General features: G+C 36.3%; 1 protein-coding gene across 1 annotated transcript in view; it reads left to right on the forward strand.

Moving 5' to 3' along the window:
• LOC107526073 (catenin alpha-3) overlaps window positions 1-22,902 on the forward strand; it is a 285,926-nt gene that overhangs the window by 227,711 nt on the left and 35,313 nt on the right. The gene's annotated exons all lie outside the window — the stretch shown is intronic.

Genomic DNA, 22,902 nt, shown 5'->3' on the forward strand with positions numbered 1-22,902 from the left:
TCGTGCACTCATTGGTTGATTCTTGTATGTGCCCTGACCGGGGACTGAACCTGCAACCTTGGTGTACTCTTGACAGCTGAGCCACCGGCCAGGACTGTGCTAATAACATATTTTTTTGTCCTTCATGGGTCAGTTTATCAGGTGGTAAACTGCTATTTGCAAAATTTTATGAATCTCGGCAGTTCTAATTTCTACAATGAGGAGATGGTAGAAGAAAACAAACACACAAAAGATTAAGTCAGACATATGAAAATCTAAAATTTGCAAAGTGGAGGAAGTCCCCAAAGAGCAGTCATTTCATGAGTATTTCGAATCCACAGCTATTATGAATTTGGAACACACCGTGGCTTTGGGAGCAGTGACTTGGATCTGAATCATGTTTCTCCCCCTATCTAAGAGGCCATGCTACTTAGCCTCTTTGTGTCTCAGTTTCCTAGCTATAAAACAGGTACAATAGTACCTCATATAGTTGTTCAGAGGATCTAGTGAGATAATGTAACTGGAACATAGTAAGTCTTTAAGAGTTATTATCATAGCTTTATAAAAATTTAATAGCTAACTTTGCAGAGGGCTCAGCACACGAAGAACAAGGCCTTAGAGTCAGCCAGGCTTTATTTAGTCCGAATCCTACTTCTGCTCCTTTTAGCAGCACAACTTTGGGTTTGCAGTTGACCCTCTCTCAGCTGCATTCCTCCTCCTGAAAATGGACCTATCTAAATCAAGTATACTAAGTGAGACAGAATATGTAAAGCCCCTGACCCACAGTAAGTCCTCAATAAACTGTAGCAATTATTAATTTTTCACATTACTCAAGTAAAAAATTTGGTAAAGTAAGAGCTTCTGTTTGATCCCCGTTTGAATGTTTATATATTTTTTTTTTTTTTACTATCTTTTATTTTTTTTTTAATTTTTAAAATTTATTTTATTTTTTTCCATCACATTTTCCCCCTCTGTGCACTCTTCCAACCGCCCCTACAATCACCACACTGTTGTCCCCCCGTCATCAGCGGAGCTGTCTCTCTGCTTTCTATCACAGATACACACACAGCAGTAGAAAAGCTGACATTACCAAATGGCTTTGTTGTCTGACACTTCTGGTATTAGGATCCAGTCCCAGGAGCTTTGTGACTTAAATGTAAACTTCATCTCATCAGCATTGCCTCGCTTACTGGAGCCGAAGTCCTTCCCTGGGGTAGATGCCCTTTTCTGCTCCGATTGGCTAGTTCCCAGTGGCAGCCAAATTCCCATTCCTCTCAGCCCTGCCAACCGTGGAAGTGTGTGTAAATCCTCAGAGCCTGGGGTGTGAATCGGTTGGCATTTTCTAGACTTTCACATCTGGTGCTTCTTTTTTAGTTTGCGTATCCTTTCCCTGGCAGTGAGAGAGGAGCTATGAACAATGTCCTTACCAAGAGGAAGCAGGGAGGCTGGAAGACTGAGGGCCTTTGGTACCGCTCTAAATCTGCCCTTGAAGAGGGATGCATTTTCCCTTTTTTGTGAATAGGTGCTTATAAAGAATGAAAGCAACTATCTGCACTTGCTAATATACCCCTTGGACTTGAATACCGAAAGAAAATGATCGTACACTGTTTTCCATGCCACAAATCAATGTGTTAGTAGCCTTTTCTCCACCTCTGACTTTTTTCTCTCAGAACAGTGCTGAGACATCCAGGAAAGTTGTTGAGAGTGGTGTTTATGATGCTGTAATAAAAAGATACCAGATCACAATAGTACTAGGTCTGAGATCACTGCAGTTCCATCAGGTTTAAACTAGACTTGTTTTGGGCCTCTGGGAGGTGATGAAGCAGAGGGCTGAAGCAAGAGTGCATTTGCCAAAGGAGGGTGACATGGCCTTGCGGTGATCACCGAGGAGTTTGAATAAATCTCTGGCACTGCTTGTTATATCACTTAGAGCTGCTTACCCTCTGGCCCTGCTCGCCTGTACTGACTTAGTTTTCGCTAAGCACTGTGTCGTGGCATCAGGCTTTCTCTTCTTTGTCCCACAAATAATTTAAGCAAGCACATAAGATGTTAATTACTTGAACTTGCAGAGTTCTTTCTGTTTATATGGTTTCCCATCAAAGACTGATTTAATGAACCCAGGAATCTGTCATTTCAGAATGAGCAGTAATTGACTGTGATGCTTGCCTTGCTGATTATCAGTCCTATTTTTCACCTCTTTGTGTTATTTTGCATGATCGTTTTTGACATTATCTCTGCTTTTGTGTAATAATATTTTTCTGACAAGTTTTAAATCACTTTAGGCTTTATATTCTGATAGGAACATTCCCCCCCCCCCCCCCCTTAAAGCTCTATAGGCAGTCTTGTAAAACCACAGTGGGAGTGTGGGGTGTTTATTTTTTTAACATGGTATGGTTTTTGTGATTTGTGGAGATGTAGACAGACTTCTCTGACATTTATAGATCTTGTCGGCATTTTATATTCTAGATTTCCTTTGTAAAACATCCTTGCAATCTATTATCTGTCCCGAGGTAGGTCCTATTTCCAACTAATGTAAGCTAGGGAATCTCAGGTTCACTAGTGATAAACTTTACTATCTTCTCAAAATCTGTATTATTATCTCCAGTCACCTGCAGAGCCTGTTGATCTTCAATTTGAGTAAATGTTCTGCTTTACAATTTTTGAAAATAGTTATAGAAAGACCAAGAAAATCACCCCTTTAAATACTGCATATGTAGCAATTTTTATAATACAGTAAAATAGGTTGGGTAAGGTCTCCTGTTTTTTATCATGGGTATTAAATTTCTTAAATGCCAATACAGTGTTTATTCTATTACATGTGATTTGTAACAATAATCATTGCCTTTTTCTTCTCCCTTTCTCTTTTTCTGTTTATTTTTAATGTTAAAAAAGCTTAAGATGATTGTTCATCTGCATTGGGATTAGTGATTTGTACTTTGATTTCTTGTCCTTAACTCAATTCTAGAGCTTTTGACAAATAGTTACAACATTACTTTTGTTTCTTTATCTGTTAGGTACAAATAATATTACACTATACCATTAAAATGTATTGGGTAGTACACTGAAGTGATGTAATATATGTAAAACTCTTAGTGCCTGATACACAGTAAGTGCTACATTAATGTTAACTCTTAGTTGCTTTTTGAAAACATGGACATTGTATTCAAATAGTAGAACTCTGTGTAGCTGCTTCTGTAAAGGAAAAAACACACCATGAACTAGAGGCAGCATCATGGAAAATGAGGCATTTTCCTCTGATTTCTCTTTTCTAAATTACTTTTCTATTCCAACTACCCCTTGCTGAACTTACTGAGTACTGTAGTTTTGAAACTTTATACTGAATGGAGAAAAAAAATATTTTGAATAGTTAGGCATTTGAAATGACAGCCTCATTAAGCTATAAAAATGATCTGGTTCAGGGAACACCCATGGATTTTTTAAGATGCTTTTAGATTCATAATTCTGGTGATGTTATGCAGTGTGGTTCTAAGCCAGAACTAATGGGAAAGCCTACCTCAGTCTTCTCCCTTCTCCACCTTATTTTGCATTATGTAATCAGTCTTCACATTAAGATGCCTTAATTTGTTAGTCATTGCAAAATGCCTCCCTCTTGGCACCCACAGTGTTGATATTTCTGACATACAGTTTTTCAAATGCTTTTTTCGAAGATTATGCAGATATTTTTCAAGTTTCATGGTTAATTCTAAGACCTTTCAACTACTTGAACTCAGTCAAATTGCAGGCATGTTCTTAACATTTCTATCCCTCTTGATTTTAAAGCTTGGCCTAGCATTAAGTTTGGGAAGCTTTTGAATACCTTCTATGTGAATTCTGTAATCTCATCATTTTAACACATCTGCTTGCCAATGTGAACTGTGTTTGTATACATAATCAGGGTTGTCTGGGTGGCTCTAGGCAAATCTTGGAGCATGGGGAGCCCTCTGCTTTTTAAAAACTCCTCACACTGACTGAAGGCAGGCTGACCGTATGAATGATCACTGACCCTTTTCTATATCAGAGCATTTTACACTTTAAATTTCTTTTGTCAAACAAAGAAATTGATTTATCAGTGGCAGTCACATAACATGTTGTGATTTGATGTTATCCATACCTACAGTGTTTGAATTTCAAAGATGACATTATGGGGAGGGCATTTCTTAATCTAACAGATTAAGAATAAAATTCTAGGCTCTGGATGTGAGAGATATTTTGGAGGGGGAGGGAACTTTCTGGCCAGTTTTTGAATCACAGCCACCATCTTTTCTGTGTTTAAGTTAGTCTCTAAAATTATTTTGCGGAGAAAGTATTTTACATTTGTTGACAAATTTCTCCATTAAGACTACTTACAAAGGGAAAGCTAATTATAAAGAAACAGCAAATACCATGATGTGTTTTGAGTTCTGTTCATACTGAGGGTTTCTGTTCTGCTCTCCGGCTGCTCTAGACCCTCATCCAAATGTGGTGTCCCCTCTCATCTTGGGCCATCATTCCTTAGGACCATCATTCCCTGCCCACCTTTTCCCTTTTCATCATCATCCTCAGTGAGATGCACCTCCATGGCTGGACTCCTTCCAGATAATGCCTCTTATTTAGCAAATGAACTTATTGGGTTCATTTGTTACTTGGCACAGTGCCAATGTATATAAAATATGCTTAGCAAGTACATGTTGCTTGATTAATTATTCCTTTAGGAGCACTGGCATCTAATAAAAGACCACCAAAGAGATTATACTTTAATCCAAAGTAATGGATTTATAATGGTGAAACTGCATACAGTAGGCAGAACAGTGAAGAGGGTGCATTTGGAAAGGTGGTCTTCCCAACAACATTCCAAGCACACTCTATGTCTATGCTACTTGTAAAGCTACTCCACTTGAATAATCATAGGAAACAGGTAAAATTAGAGAGCAAGGTAACCAACATCCTGTGGCTGAGAAACTGAGAATACATCTGTTAGGCAAAAACATGGAATGTCATGGGAATTAGAGGCAAGGAAGTTAGAACATAAAGTGGTGTAAAAATAGTAATGAAGTAGGGAGTAGGCAGTAATCTCAACTATATATATATGTGTGTGTATATATATATATACACACACATATATATATATACGCATACATATACACACACACTATATACTTTATACTGACACATGTATATTGTCTTATTATAATCTTTTCAAACCCCCCTTCTGATAAGGATTGCTCATTCTTTGTAAAGTGACCCAAACCTCCAGACTAAATGACTTGCTCAAAGTCTTGTTGACTTGCTGAGAAGAAAGTGAGCCAAGATTATATGCAGATCTTTGCATTCTAAATGCTTTTTTAATTTTTATTTGAATGCATAATACAAATTCAGGGTCAAGGTTGAAATTTGAATTTTTAGATTTATGTTTGAGTCCTAAGGCTGGTAAAGAAGGTTTAAAGACATGTCACAAATCTTTATGGATAAAAACATGGAAAGACAACCAAGAGACACTAAGACTGACTATCTTAGGTTTCACTCTGGGATATTTAGGTCCTTAGAATGGGAACTTGGGTTATAGTAGTAGGGCATAGCTAAAAGCTTAAAAAATGTGAACATTTGTAAGTATGTTTTAGAGTATATTCTTTTTTTTTCTTTTTTCTAAATATATCTTTATTGATTTCAGAGAGAGGAAAGGAGAGGGAGAGAGAGAGATAGAAACATCAATGATGAGAGTCATTGATCGAGCCTACAACCCGGGCATGTGCCCTGACCGGGAATCGAACCCCGATCGCCTGGATCCTAGGTCAACGCTGAACCGCTGAGCCATGCCCGGCCGGGCTGGAGTATATTCTTAAGAGACTACTTGAACACCTCTAATCTTAAAACAGTACTTGGCCTAAGAGAAAGCATATTTAAATTACATATTGATGTGATGAATGCTTAAGTGTTTTTCTACTGAGAAAGTGACTGATTTTTAAGATCCATTCAACATCAGGGCCTCAATTTTCATGGAAAGAGATATAATAAACTGGATATTATTTAAACATTAAAAAATTTCCAGGCTAAACAAAATGCCATGAAAGATTGCTAGGTATTTACTTTTGGATAACTATGTGTGGTTACTTTAAGAGAATTTGGATACTATGAAAAATATGCTTCCAAGGGTGCTTGGCTCATAGGAAGTGCTCAGTAAGATCCTAAATGTTGTTATTTCACACACACACACACACACACACACACACACACACACACACACACACATATATGTGTATATATATGTATATATACACACACACACACACACATACACACGTACTCACATATAATTGATTTCAGAGAGAGGAAGGGAGAGGGAGAGAGAGAGAAACATCAGTGATGAGAGAGTCATTGATCGGTTGCCTCTTGCACGCCCCCTACTGGGGATTGAGCTCGCAACCCTGGCATGTGCCCTGACCGGGAATCGAACCATGACCTCCTGGTTCATAAGTTGATGCTCAACCGCTGAGCCACACCAGCAGGGCGAAACCCAGATTTTTGAAGAGGAATTGCTTTTGTAGAGGGAACCAGGGAAGGGCCTTATCCTTGTTAATATCTGTATCTTAGGTGCCTGGAGGAATGTCTGACACACAGCAGGCAGTTAACAAATTAAGGAAATGAACAACTTCATGAATTCTTGGACATCCGAGTCAGTTTTGTTAAACTTTGTGATGCTGATATAAGTAGAGTCCAAATGGTTATTATTTTTCAGGTCCTGAAGGTCATACCTGAACACTTCTTGTTCTCTTTCAGGAAAGCTCTCAGATATACGTACAGAAATCTTAATTCTATATTCTACTTTACATTCTCTGTAATATTATTTGTTCATTATTGCTTTTAACTAAAATAAAATTCAGTTTTCCTTACCCATATAGTGTTAAAACAGAAAAACAAAACAAGACAAAAAATGCATGAGTAAAAGGATTAAATGAATGATTAAATGACAGAATTATGAGGGGGGAAAAAGCCATACATGAAAAACTAGTCCACCCACTGTTTAAGAGAACTTGGCACTTTTGTTTGGTGGATCAGAACCAATGGACTGGAGTGTCCTTATAAAATCTCACTCAGTGAAACATTAAGGTTATAAATATAAAACAAACACAAGCCAAGAGACACAGGATATCTCACTGTAACATTTCCCACATTATATGTAATAAGGCATTCATGTAAGAACATAATTAGAGGAAGAACACTGCCCAGGTACAATGTGGGAGAATTAATGTGGCAATGAGAACATTAGCTTTTGCCTTCTCTAGTTTGATCTGAAATTTGTGCTTTCAACATTGCACTCTAGGAGCCTTTATACACTTGATTATTTGGATTTCTTTTTGAGATGTAAAACCACAACCCCCGTCTTTAACTCCCTAGGAACCTGCTTGTTCTTAAAACAACAGGCTCATAATTATATCTATGCTATGATCACTTACACACTTAAAAAGTCCAGATTCGTAAGCATCCCATGATGATCAAGAAACTATTTCGATAACTATTGTTTGATATTGTTTTATAGTTATAAAATTATTTATTGTTATCAGAATTCTAAAATTATAAATATGTTCACAACTGGAAACTGGTTAAGTGTCTGACTCATAAGTAAGCAAGTGCTTATGTAAGCATAAAATATTTATCAAGGATGCTTTTTTTTTTTAATTTGAAGGAAGACACTAATAGATTTTGCATTTTGTCATTTAAATATATTTTATTTAACTGAACCTTTTAACTCATAAATGTTTAAGTTGATTTTGTTCTGAGTTTCGTTAAAAAAGACACCATTAGGTATTTTTAGTGTCCATGATGTTGAAGTTTTGCTGTTTTCCTCCTTGTATTACCTTGTTACCTCCCTTATTCCATCTTAAATGATCTTAAAGCTAAATATTTTATATTGTGTTCTGTTTCTTTAACCAGTGGGAAATAAATGCCTAACATCACTTGGAAAGTTTTCAAAGCAGTGTTAAATTCGTAGATAATTAACCCTAAGAAAATTACTCAAGCATCCCATCTATGTCATTTAATCAAATGTAGGGATAAAAAGATTTTTTGGGAAAAATACTGTTGTCGTTATTGGGTGATCCTTCATCCAAAGGACCAAACATCCACTACTAGATGTTTCATGTAAATATCCAGTAATGATGGAACGTTGGTGTCCATTACTTTTTCCAAAAAGAGATATAAAGCAACGTGTTTTTTTATGATCTTTTTAAAAAAAAATATATATATATATATATCTTTATTAATTTCAGAGAGGGGAAAGGAGAGGGAGAGAGACAGAAACATCAGTGATGAGAGAGTCATTGATCGGCTGCCTCCTGCACGCCCCCGACTGGGGATCGAGCCCACAGCCCGGACATGTGCCCTGACCGGAATCAAACCCCGATCGCCTGGATCCTAGGTCGTGATGCTGAACTGCTGAGCCACACCTGGCTGGGCTTTATGGTCTGTATTTATTGTTAATTTAATAATAAAAATAAACTCAATGCTCTAATATTTTTAGCTGTTAAAGTGGATGCAAAGGAGGCAATGAGGTGGTTAAGTAAACAATTCAGACAGAAGCGTAAGGCATTGCTTCTCCAGTATCAAGAGCAGAGTTCCCAGTTCAGTGAACGATCAATGCTGTCAGAGAAAATTAATTTATGCCAAATGAAAGAAAGAGAGCAAAGCACAGGAAAGGCGGTTGCAAATGATGTTTTTCATAGTGGTTTAATTAAGTGGCTTAAATCTCTCAGCTTCAAAGGTCTCATTGTAATCTCACCCAGTTTGGTGATAGAGAAGAGAATGAAATTTAATAATGTATGGGAATTTCAAAGAAGAGAAACCTCAGTTTTCTTGCTGCTATTCTCATCATCATCATCTCTCTTATCTATTATGTCATTAATAACTATATAATATCTTTATAACATTTATTATTATTTCTCTGATGCTTGTTTTTAGTGGTAAGAATTCACTAAGCACAATTGGTGTATTGCAAAAATTAGATCTGTTTTCTGCCACTTGACAGCTGTATGACATTGAACAAACCATTTTCTTCCTTAATTTATTAATCCATGTAATGAGCACAATATAATGGGACTAAATGAGAAAGTGAATGGAAAATTAAAACACTGTGAACCTCTACTTGGATGTTTTTAGTTCCCATTGGAAGGTCTAGCAGCCTAGTGGTTAAACAACTGGGCTCTGGAGCCAGAATATTTTGGTTTAAATCTCACCTTCACCACTTTCCAGCTTTTTTTTTTTTTTTTTTACTTCAGTCAGTTGCTTAACATTATCTATAAAATGGGGATAATAATATGTTTCATAGGTTATTGGAATTAAAACATTTAATATACAGGGTGTCCCCCCCAAATGTATACATACGTTAACAACCGATTCTATTACATTTTGAAAATGAAATGTATTTTAATAAAACTTGCCTTTATAATTATTTACATTTTTATACATTTTTATGTGTGTATACATTTTTAGGTTGTGTATAGCAGTACTGACACATAGCAATCACTGCATGTAGAGTCATTAATCCATCTGCTCATATAATATACCTAGAAGAAGCACAGCCTATTGTTGGGATTTTAGGTTGTATATTTTTTCCTCCGTATACTTTTTGTTTAAGAGATAATTAGAGAATTTAGAGTTGTGATAGATTTCAGGAATTGTTGTAGGTTTGTACTATAGGAATTGCTGCACACAACTTGTTATTTTAGAGTGACACTTCAAAATTCAGACATCTTGTGTAATAAGTTAGAAAAATGAATTTGAGAAGTGTGTTAATAGATGTAGCATTGCATTGTGCTCAGAACGTGGATTTAGATCAGCAAGCCAAATATTGTAGCAGTCCTCTGACTTTGGATGAGTTATAACCTTTGTGTTCTTATTTATAAGAATGTTGATAAGGATTCTTACTTCACAGGGAAGGGAAAGCACTGGCTCCATACAGGAAAAGCTTAATACATGTTTGTTTTTATTCACCCTCCCTCCTGGCCCTCCCTCTTTTCCCTTCCTCTTTCCTATCTGAGTGGTTTTTCTTAGATCCTGCAACCTGTTAGTGTGTCTCACTAATTTACAAGCCATTGTGTATCTTGAACTAAACCTAAACTGAATCTTGGGGGCCGCTTTGGGACATTTCCTTTATGAATTGAACTTTTTCTGCCAGTACTATAAAAAAAATTGATAAGAAAGAAGACAGTATTGCTTAAATAAGGAAACCCTCTCTCTGCATAAAGCAGAGGGAGGACAATGCACCTGGAACCTTGTTGCCTACGTAGCAGACACTCAGTGCATGTCTCCTGTGGTTCAGTCCTGGGGTGCTGGCCCCTGAGTCTGACTGGCCAGTGAGGAACGAGCCACAGATGTTCGAGTGGCCTCAAACTGCATCACTTTCTAGCCCTCCTGTGTTGGCCCAGCCATAGGACCAGGATTCTTTTTGCTTTGTTCTGCCAGTCAAGGTTCCTCTCCATCTCCATCGTTGTCATCATCATCAATCATTATTGTTTTCACTTGTAATTTTTCTTGGTATTACTCTGTTAGAGAAAAAACCACAAGAAACAGCTATTGTCTCCTATGGTATTGGCATTCCCAGCTATGTCCTATGAGTCTGCATTCCCTACTCCAAGAGCTAAATCTCTTGATGGCCTCCCTTGCAGATGTTTGCCTTTCCCAAGACTTCACCTAATTGTTAGAGATACAGAGAAAGAGAGTGAGCATAAGAGGGGATGCATATTGTCATTCTCACTCTTCCTCCAAATCATAGTCTTTGGAATATTCAGACTGTAGATCAACCCCTTGTAGCTCTACTACCTCTTCAGATTTTTCTTGTCTTTCTCCATATTTGGTCTGGAAACCTCAGACAGTAGGTGAGCTTCTAATTTTTCACATAATAACTACCATCCTTTCTCCCGGGGTTTGATTCTGTACCTCAAACATTCAGGCCACTAGTAAGGATGTTGTGGAAAATGGATCAATTTCCTAATGCTGAACACTGCTTCCATATGTGCTGGAATGAACACTGCCTCCCTCCCTCCTAATCTGGAATTCTGTGTTGTTGGGACTTGGCCATCTGCTTGCATATTCTAGAAAATACTCTATTTGTAATTTATACTGAGATTATTTTCTGTTGATCGAGCCTATTTAGGTGCTTTAGGCCAGCAGTTATCCAAACCTTATCTCCCTTGATTGTGACTTTCTCTTTTTCCTCACTGGTCCCGAGTTTCCAAAGTGTTAGCGTACTTCAAGTCTGAGACCTGCTGATTATGACACGGTGCCCCTTTATTCCTCTTTCTGCTGATGTAATCAATGTGCACGTCTTTGTCTTTATTTTTAACCACCTTATTAGTGGTTAAATTCACTTACCATATAATTCACATACTATAATGTTCAACTATTTATTTATTTTTTATTGCCTTTCCAAGGAATCTTAATACTTTCAAATGAAGTGTGTCCATTTAAGCATTAATCATTTATCTACATATATAGTAAACGAGACATACAGATACATTTCAGGAGTAGTTGCATTGGTCTTATAATTGAATATGGCATATTTTTTTTCTATAGCATATTTTAGAATAATTTATTCATTTCCTTAAAAGAGTAATGTTTTGGGGATTCCTCTAAATTTTATAAAAGGCTATCTCATAGTGTAAAGAGCGGTGGAGTTAGAAATGTTTTTCGTAGGTTAAAAATAATTTTTTGTTATTTTAATTTTTTTTACCACATTTTATACTTTTTAACTCACTTTCTATTTTCAGTTCAGAAAGAAAAGCAATAAAAAAAAAAATCAAGGACAGGACACTTTGAGAAGAAAAAGTAACTTACAAAACCAAAAATAGCACTGAACTGATACTGCTGGAAGAGTTCTTGAGGTTAGAGTAGACTGTAGACCCAAAATGTTAGATCACACTCTTTTTAAGGAAATGAGAATTTTCTGAGATTTGGGGTGAAAGCACAGCTTATAGAATAAAAACATTTAAAATATTGCCTTTCATGCAGTGTGTACTCCCTCATGTAGGAATCATGAGTCTATTTTTAACTCTTCACACAGTGCCTGACACATCATGGATTTTCAGTAAATGATGAATAAATGGATAAATTGTAGTCAGCATTGCTTAAATCTTCGTTGGAAACTTGCACACCATTGCTCCACTTGCATATGGTTAAAACTAAAAAGATTAATGACCAACAATTGTTGGTTGAAGGTAGCTGTATGATGTGCAGAGAATAACATGATTTGAAAATCTGCTTTTTAAACATTTAAACCATTTTTTGTGATAGTATAGTATAGTGTTTTATGTGTTACCACATTTTTTCCATCTATACTCAGCTATGCTAAACAATTAAACGTCTGTTTCCTTAAAGATTTTGTGTTCATCAATTTTTGGATGCTTGATTTAATTCACCATGTAGCAACTAGTAGAATATTAATTTTCTACTTACTTTTATCAGAGGAAGTCATATACTATTAGGCATTATTTCAACACCAGTAGCCTACTATTTTTAATGAAGCAATTGATGGCAACTTGAGTTGTAGTTGACATGCCTGAGAGCAGTCAGGTATAGGCTTAGATCCCATAAGCACACAGAAAGATGGGCACCACAACTTAAAAAAAATTCAGACATGGAATACCATGATGGTGCTGCTCTGTGTGAGTTTCTTTGTGAACATCTCACCTTCTTGATTCAGTATTTATTTTCCATTTAAATTTCAGGAAATTTTTATTTTGATGATTGTTTTAGTTGAAAGAGCTTGTCAAAGAATTTGAAATAAAAAAGATATAGTCAATTGCATAGACCTGTCAATTTGAAGCTGTTGAAGACAGGGTAACACCCTAAATTCTAAATGATTTTGCTGTTGGACACTGATTGCATTTTCTCCAAATTTACTTCATAGCAGAAAAATGTTAAACTCTGCTGACGCTATCAAAAGCTCTATAATGGACTTTGAATACAAGAGTGGCATTAAAGTAGGATTATTAAATATGTACAATTTAAAGTGTACAATTCAGTAGTTTTTAGTATAGTTACAGAGTTGTGCAATGATTAATAAATCTAATTTTAGAACATTTTCATTACTTCCAAAAGGAACCCTGTACCCATTAGTAGCTGTTTGTTCTCCTCACTCCCCTGCCCAAGGAACCACTAATCTATTTTCCATCTCTTTAGAACTGCCTATGTGGGACATTTCCTATAAATGAAATCAGACAGTGTTGTCTTTTGTGACTTCTTGACTTAGCATAACTTTTCAAGATTCATCCATATTGTAGCATGTATCAGTACTTTGTTCCTTTTTATTGACAATATTTCATGATGTAGATATACTCCAATTTATTTGTTCATTCATCAGTTGATGGATGTTGGGGTTGTTTATAATTTTTGGCTATCATGAATAATGCTCCTGTGAACATTCAGGTATCAGTTTTTATGTGGACATATATTTTCATTTTTCTTGAGTACGTACTGAGGAGAGGAATTGCTGGGCCATATGGTAACTCTATGACTAACATTTTGAGGAACTGCCAGACTGTTTTCCAAAGTGGCTGCAGCATTTTACACTTCTACCAGAAATGTGTGAAAGTTCTGTTTTTATTTCAAATCCTTGCCAACCCTTGTTATTGTCTCTTTTTGATCATAGCCATCTTAGTGGGGGTGAAGTGGTATCTCATTATGGTTTTATTTGCATTTTCCTGATGGCTAATGATGTTGAACACCTTTCATGTGCTTGTTGGCCATCTGTATATCTTCTTTGGAGGAATGCCTATTCATATCCTTTCCCACTTTTTAATTGGGTTATCTTTTTACTATTGATTTTTTATAGTTCTTTATATATTTTAGATGCAAAACCCTTACCACATATATGATTTCCGAAAGTTTTCTACCATTCTCTGTGTCTCTTTTTTACTTTCCTAATCGTACCCTTTAATGCAAAAAATTTTGATGAAGTCCAATATATATATTTTTTCTTTTATTGTTTGTGCTTTTGCTGTCATACCTAAAAAACCACTGTCTAACCCAAGATTTTAAGGATTTATTCCTGTATTTTCTTTTAAGAGTTTTATAGTTTTAGCTCTTAGAGTAAGATATGTGATCCATTTCAATTTAATTTTTGCATATGGTATGAGGTAGGGGTCCAGCTTTCTTCTTTTGCATATAAATATCCACCTGTCCTAGCAAAATTTATTGAAAAGATTATTCATTCTCCATTAAGTTGTCTTGGTGCCCTTGTTAAAAATCAACTGACTGTAAATTTAATGGTTTAATTTTGGACCTTCAATTCTATTCCATTGATCTATATGTCTGTCCTTATGCCACTAACATACTTTCTTGTAGATTTTTAGTAAGTTTTGAAATGGAAATTGTGAGTCCTCCAACTTTGTTCCTTTTAAAAATTGTTTTGGTTAAACTATTTGCACATGAGTTTTGAGTTTACCTTGTCAATCTCTGTAAAAAACACAGCTGGCATTTTGATAGGAATTATACTGAATTGTAGTCCAATTTTGGGGAACATTGTCACCATAACAGTATTAAATCTTCTAGTCCATAACATGGAAAGTCATTTCACTTATTTAAGTCTTTTAAAATTTCTTTTAATTATGTTTTTTTAGTGTAGAAATCTTGTGCTACATTTGTTAAATTTATTATTATTTTATTTTTGATGCTGTTATAAGTAGAATTGTTACTTTAATTTAATTTTATTTTCAGATCACTCACTGCAAGTGTATAGATATACAATTGATTTTTGCATGTTGATATGCATCCTACAACCTTACTGATCTTGTTTATTAGCTCTAATCATATTTGTTTGGGTGAATTTCTTAGGATTTTCTGTATCCTAGGTCATGTTATTTTCAAATATAGTTTTACTTCTTTCTTCCCAATCTGGATGCCTTTATTTATTTTTCTTCCTTAAATTATCTGACTAGAACTTCTAGTACAGCATTGAACAAAAGTGAAAGACGACAATCATGTCATATTCCTGATCATAGGGAGAAAGCCTTTAGTCTTTCATCATTAAGTTGGATCTTAGCTGTGGATTTTTTATAAATTCCCTTTGTCAGGTTGAAGAAAATTTTTGTCCTTTTTGACTGAAATTGAATGTCTCTGAGTATGCATTTCTTACAAACCCAACAGTGAATAAAAATAGGAATGAAAGTTAAGCTCACATCGGAGTAATGGGGTAATCGGAGCTAGAGAGTCTTGAGGAACATAGCTGAATAATTAGGCCAAGGGTAATATACTGTCATTTTTCTTGTGTGTTATGCTTTTAAAAGAAGTGATATTGAAGAGAACTAGGTCTTCTTAGTAAGATTTTTTTCATACATAATGTAGAAATAGTCCTATCACATTAACTGATCTTTTAGAAAGATGTGTCTCCTGCCTTTTAACGTCCCATGAATTTGGGTAGTGATGATTTAGGGTTTACTGTGAACTGTAGTAATTCTAAATCACTTACGTGGCAATCATTTATTTTGGATTGGAATGACCATTGCTATAAATTTATAAGATATTTAGTGATATTTAACATCAAAGGTAGCCTTATGCTTCATTTGGACTCTACAGGCCTTTGCGATATAGTCATTAAGTCATCTTGATGACAATAAAGAAATGAAGGGATTCTTGTTGACTCTGGTATGCAAATATGGAATGAGTTTTTGAATGGTTTATTTCCGCATTAGAGGAAAACACCAACCTTCTGGGAGTTTTCTGCATTCCAGCATCTTGCATCTGTTGTATTTATGATAGAAACAGGACAAAAAAAAAAGGGAGTATTTAGTCATCTGCTGATTCCATTTGGTGCTAAACACATACTTTTCTCTAGAGTGCAAGAATGCTAATTTATTTTATGTACCAGGGTGGATTGTAGCCATTCCTACGGACTTGAGAATTTAAATTGTCAAAATCTAAACAGTAAATACTCTGCACATGGATGTTCCATGCTCTGTATGTAATTCTTGAGTAAGGCGAAATCTTTGTTAATTACAGATCTGGGTTTTAAATACAACTTACCTTACAATAGGTAGACACACACAGTTGACTCTTCAACTATAGCCATTATATTTTGGGTTCTGAACCTTTCTATATGCATTCTTGTAAGCATGAAATATGACCTAAGTCAAACTCATAAGTGAGTCCTAACGTATATAGGTGAACTCATTCTAAGATCTGTCTCTGGAATGAGAGATAAAAAGGAACAGGAAGTTTTGTGCTATTTTCTCAGGTATGACTAGACACTTTTCTAGTATTTTACCCCCATATGTGATCAGTAAGTTTTTGTATGTGTGATCAAGATGTTTCAAATTGTTAATTATAAATTTTTTAATTTGTCTTGATGTACATTCATGCATTAAATAGATACTTATCAAGTACCTTTAATCTGTCCTCATGGAGTTTATATTCCATTGGAGAAGACAGAAAACAAACATGATAGATAACTATAATATAAAGTATATTAGTGATACAGTAAGAAGAAAAGAAAGCAGGGATAGGAGATATGGCATATTGAAAGTGGAATTGTTGGTTGAACTTTCAGATAGGGGGACAAGAGGAGCCCTCACTGAAAAGTTCATTTTTGAGTCAAGACTCAAAGGAAGTGAGAGGATGAGCCAGTGATGAATCTATAAAGGTGTGCCAGCAGTGTGATGGCCTAAGGTAGGGACATGCCTGGCTTTTTAGAGCAACAGCAAGGAGGTCCATGGGCCTGGACCACAGTGAGCAAAGAGAGCAGCAGGGATGAGGTCAGAGAGATTTGTAGGATGGTTTGAGCAAAGTGGTGACACTATAACTTGTTAGAGGTCAAATTCTGGGATAAATGAAGATAAAAGTGATAGGAATTGCTGACAGACTAGATGTGAAATTTGAGAGAAAGAGAAGGAAAGGATGACGACAAGGATTTTGGCCTGGACAACTGGAAGAGTTGCCATTTATGAACTGGTGAAGGCTTTGGGAGTAGCAGGTTAGGGGGCACTACCAGGTGCTCAGGTTTTGATACGTTACATTTGGGATGCCTATTAGAGAGTCTTTTATGTCAGCTTTTTGGGGCTCTCTTTTATCTGGTGCATTTCAAAATGCTCATCTGCCTTTCTGTGAAGCATTTCTTAGCCTCCCCATGCTTTTCCTTATAATTCCTTGAATAATTCTGATTTATTCACTAATTATAGCCCATTTTATTTATTTTAGCACATTACTACTTAACAATTTCCAGAGAGCAGAGGACATCAAAGGGGATGCTTATTTTCTTTGTGTTTGTATTTTTTCACAGCTCTTGGTTCAATTCTACTGTACAAATACTTGTTAATATCTCAGAATACTTAAAACTTAACAGGATTATTAATCTAACTTATTTCTCTTTTCCTCAATCAGATGGATCTGACTTTTGATTAATGTACTAATTTTGCTTTCTGAAGAACGTGTTGAATATGGGACATTTTTACCTGCCTTCTGCTGAAGGTCTTGCTTTTTGCTGGGGAATATAAGGGTGGTCCTTTTCTCACAAGTGAGTCACAGAAGCTTAAAAAGGAAGACATTGTAAGGATAGTGATATTTATTGATTTTTTTTGACTAGGTGTTAAAATCCAATGTACACAACCCAAGGACATGGACAATGGTGGGGAGAGGGACTGGGGAGGGGGAAGGAACGGGGTGGAACGGGTCATTGGGGAGAAAAAGGGACATCTGTAATATTTTAAACAATAATAAAATTTAAAAAGGAATCCAGTGTAACTCACATAGGTGTTAATTAACCTATACTTTAGAGAAAAAGTTTTCTGATTTATGGGTATTTGAATTTTGTTAGATTGAGTGATGAAATATGCACATAAATGGGAGGGAAGCATGAAGTACAGCACCTGGATCTTGCTGAAGTAGCTCATTATTTTTCTATATATTCCTTTTACTTTAGTCAGATGATAGACGACTTCAGATATAAATTCAGTGTAGATAATAGACTGATGTAACACATGTTGTATTAGCTTCAGATAGATAGAAAATGAACTTAGTGCATTTCTAAGCTTTATAGATACATTTTCTTGACTGACATGGTAGTCTGCATTAGAATTAAGTAATAGTGTTTTCCTAGGAGGTTTCCTTGGAGTTATTAATATTCACTTTGATGTATTTCACCTACCAAGTTATATATCAATGGCCAGAATTCATACCTTGGGGATATCTTAATACTATTATTATATAGTATTTCAGTTTTCTATTTGAATTTGAATAATTCTTTTATTTTCTCCTGTATTGAATTTGTGCTATTAATATGAAATGGAAAATGGGTAATAAGGGGAGAAAAGCAGTAAAGGCCTTGCTGAGCTTTGCCACTTGGGAAGGGATATAGCTGCTTAATAATGTTTTGATTGTAAAATCTTGTAGTTTTTCAATATTTTCTCTCTCTCAAAACTTTCTTTTTATCTCTACAGTCTCCTCTTGTTTCCCTCAGTTTAGGCTAAGTATTCCTCTTCCTCATTTATGCTGAGAAAAACATTTCAATTAGCAGGTGTTTGCACTATTTTGTTTCTGATAGAACATGAAGCTGCCCAGTGGCCAGTGAAGCAGTTAGCAGGCAGCATCTTGGCAGAGGGAAGACTGGGGATAGAAGCCAACCAAGGATGGGGTCCAAATACTAAAGTATCCATGGGCTTTTCTGCTGTACATCTACTTCGTTTAAGAAAACAAAAACTGCTAGTTGTCAGCTGCCTTCCTTCCCCTACCAGAGTGGTTTTGTCAGCTCCATAAACCTCCTTGAAACACCTGGAAGGGAACCGCCATCATTTGCATGTTGTTCTGCTTTGTTGGGCAGAGTATCTGCTGCGCTGTTCCACTTGGGCGGGGATGTAGCTTAGGAAGGACGTTTTCTCTGATTCTCTGAAATGAGAGTTTGTTCAAGGGTGCATGGAACCAGTTTCAGTGAAAATCCTTTAGCTTCGCCCGTTCCAATGGCCAGGCTGGGGGAGCTTTCTTTTCTTATTTTTATTTTTAAAAACATTTAGATGTTTTTATTTCCCTTTTAAAATAGAAAGGCCTTAAAATGGGTAGAAGATACTTGCAAATGGACTGCTTATCCAATTTTCTCATCTTTTCCTTAACATCATGGGGAATATGACCCCAGGGCAGCTCCACAGCTTATTTATACCAGTGTTCTTTATGAGAAGCCACAAGCTGTGAATATTTGCTTGGCTGTACTAACATTTTTGTTTGTTTGATTTTATATAAACTTTTTTTTTATTGAAGTATAAGACACATTCAGAAAAATGCACAGTTTGTAAGTGCACAGTCAGTGAAATTTTCCAAGTTAAATACACCCATATAACCAGCACCTAGAGCAAGAAATAGCAAATGACCAGAATCCGAAATATTTCTTATGCCCCTTTCTGGTCTCTAATCCTGAAATTGGACAATGACTGGGTATGGGTCTGGGCTGCCTGTCATTACTTGAGCCAAGTAAGCCGAGACAGGGTTGAATTGTATATGAGCATTTATCCCAATAATACCGACCGACCGAATGGGAGCGCATACTGTTTTGGCAACAAGGTCGTCAATCTTTCCGTGATGATAGCCAGTCCTCAGATAAGGAGAGTGGACCACATTCCCAGGTTAACTCCCATGTCCCAGGACATACAACTCTCAGCCAGGTTAGAATGTGCTTTCTCTAATCAGAACAGAACAGTCACAGTGACAGAGCATGACTGATATTTCTGTCCCTAACAATCACCCCTCAAGAGTAACCACTATTACGATTTTTAAGACCATAGATTAGTTTTGCTTGAGTCAGAACTGGATACGGATGGAATCGAACTACATATACTCTTTGTGTTCGGTGTTTTTCATTTCATATTTTATGTTGTGTGTAGCTGCATTTTGTTCATGCTCATTACTTTGGATTGTTTCTGATTTGGGGTTATTATGAAGAGTGCTTCTATGAACACTTCTGCGTATGTTTGTTAAAGGACATATGGACACATTTCCACATGCGTGGATTCTCTCCTAGTGGAGAGAATCATGGGATATATACAAGTTCAGCTTAAGTAGATACTCTCTGGCAGTTTTCCAAAGTAGTTGTATTAATGGTCTCACTAACGTTTAATGTGAAGATAGGTATAGTTTAATTTTACTCTTTGGCTTTCTGTGGCATTGTCAGGCACAGCTTTGTCCAAACTTTCCAGATTACGTATCTTTTTCACAGATTTTATTTCCTGGAGTAATATCCAAGTTTTTTCTTGTTCTGAACTTAACTTCCTCTTACTTCCTAACCATTTGTCTACCTGTTTCTTCAAAAAATGTATTAAGCTTTTCATATGTGCCACGTAATATTAGATAATGGGATACAATATAAATAAACTATAGTGCTTGCGGTTCAAGGGAATTATAATGAAGTGAGGGAGACAGCAATATGAACGAATATGTTTTTAATTTATTTCACTCAATTCTAAAAAGCTATTTGCTCAATCTTCTGTTTCTACATGCAGTCAAGAAGTATATTAACAACTTGTCAAATTCATTCCTGATTTTAAGATTTTTTTATCATATAAAAAAATCCAATATAAATATCCCTTTCCCAAGGGGAACAGATCCCATATTTTAAACTCCCTAATAGAAGTGATCCTGTCTTTCCAAATGGCTTAAAAACACACACACTTTAATTCTCTTAAAATATATTGCCAATAATTATTCGCAGTAATTCAGGTCTTAAACTCTAGGGTGCACATGTGTTTTTTGCTTGCTTGTTGGATTTTTGAGAGTTTAGTATTTTTCGATATTCTTCTTGGTGATTTACAATGTAAATTTGGCCTTTTAGGCCAGCACTTAAAATCATCAGGTTCACATCCTCAAGAAACAATTTATGCTGATTCCCGAATTCTTCTCCTTACTGTAACATTCAGCTTGGTGAAGGTCCTGTAACTTACTTGTACACACTTAGCTTTAGCCCCAATTGTGGGTTGGTGATTCACAGATCTCTACGTCTAGCCCAGACTCTCTGAATCCTAGATCCATGTATAGTATATTTCATTTGAATATTATGCTGGCATTTTACATTTGGCAGATGACAAAATGCACTTCACCTTTCTCATCCAGACACATTATTTGTTTTGCACTTCTCATCTTGGTGAATGCATTGCTATGTACCCAACTGCTGAAACAATTTTCTAGATGCTTCTAAATACCCTCCCCTCAAATCTAAATGTCAGTCTTACTATTTTCACCTCCGAAATATTCATGGATTTATCTGACTGCGGCATGGCAATAGTGCTCAGCGGTCAGGTACCCATTGTTTATTGCGTGGTCTCCCTGACTGCAGTTTCATTCTTTTTAATCTACTCAAAGGTCATTGCTAGAGTGACCTTTGAAAATTCACAGCTGAGCTTATTGCTCTCATAGTTCTTTAGCAGGGCACGTGAGGTATCTCCTGCTTACTTTTTTTAGCTGGATTCATCACCATTACTACTTAGGTCCCCTGTACAGGTGTACCTTGCTTTATTGTGAGTCACTTTTGTGTTTCACAGATACTACATTTTTTACCAATTGAAGGTCTAAGGCCACCCTGCTTCAAGCAAGTCTATCAGCACCATTTTTCAAATAGATCCAGAGACATGGAAGCATAGAACAGACTGACGAATCTCAGAGGGAAGGGGGGAAAGGAAGAAATTAACCAAAGAACTTATGTGCATATATGCATAACCCATGGACACAGGCCTTGGGGGAGGGAGGTTGATGGGGGAGAAAAAAGGGGACATCTGTAATACTTTCAAAAGTAAAGATAAATTTTTAAAAAAGCATTTGCTCACTTTATGTCTGTCACTTTTTGATAATTCTCACAATATTTAAAACTTTTTTATCATTATAATATTTCTTATAGAGATTTGTGGTCAGTGATCTTTGATGTTACTATTGTAATTGTTTGGGGACACCACAAATAACACCCATAGAAGTTGATGAACTCAAATGTTGTGTGTGTTCTAACTGCTCCACCGATGGGCTGTGCCCAGTCTTGCTCCCTCTCCTCGGGAACTCCCTGTTCCCTGAGACACAACAATATTGAAACTAGGTAAATTAATAACTCTTCAGTGGCTTCTAAGTGTTCAAGTCACAGAAAGAGTCACACCTCTCTCACTTTAAATCAAAATCTAGAAATGATTAAACTTAGTGAGGAAGGCATGTTGAAAGTTGAGATTACACCAAAAGTTAGGCCTCTTGTGCTAAACAGCCAAGTTGTAAATGTAAAGGAGAAGTTCTTGAAGGAAATTTAAAAGTAAAGCAGCCTTATTTGATAACATAAAGTTTTAGTTGCCTGGATAGAAGATCAAACCAGCCACAATACCCCTTAATCCAAAACCTAATCCAGAGCAAGGCCCTAAATCTCGTCAATTCTATGATGGATGAGGAAGGTGAGGAAACTGCAGAAGAAGAGTCTGAAGCTAGGACAGGTTGGTTCATGAAGTTTAAGTAAAAAAGGTGCCTCCATAACAAAGAAGTGCCAGGTGAAGCAGCAAGTGCTGATGTAGAAACTGCAGCAAGTTGTCCAGACGATCTAGGTAAGGCAATTGATAAAGGTGGTGACACTAAAAACAGATTATCAGTATAGACAAAACAGCTTTATATTGGAAGAAGATGCCACCTAGGATTTTCATAGCTGGAGAGGAGAAGGCAGTGCCTGACTTCAGAGATTCAAAGGACAGGCTGACTCTCTTGTTAGGGGCTAATGCAGTTGGTGACATTAAGTTGAAGCCAATGCTCATTTACCATTCCAAAATCCTAGGGCCCTTAAGAATTGATGCCAAATCTGCTCTACCTATGCTTCATAAATGGAACAACAAATCCTGGATAATAACACATGTTTACAATATGGTTTCCTGAATATTTTAAGCTCACTGTTGAGATCTACTGCTTAGAAAAAAAGATTCAAACTATTACTGCTCTTTGATAATACACCTGGTCACCCAAGAGCTC

The sequence above is a fragment of the Miniopterus natalensis genome, chromosome 14 (genome assembly GCF_054644295.1).
Source record: "Miniopterus natalensis isolate mMinNat1 chromosome 14, mMinNat1.hap1, whole genome shotgun sequence".
Lineage (NCBI taxonomy): Eukaryota > Metazoa > Chordata > Mammalia > Chiroptera > Miniopteridae > Miniopterus > Miniopterus natalensis.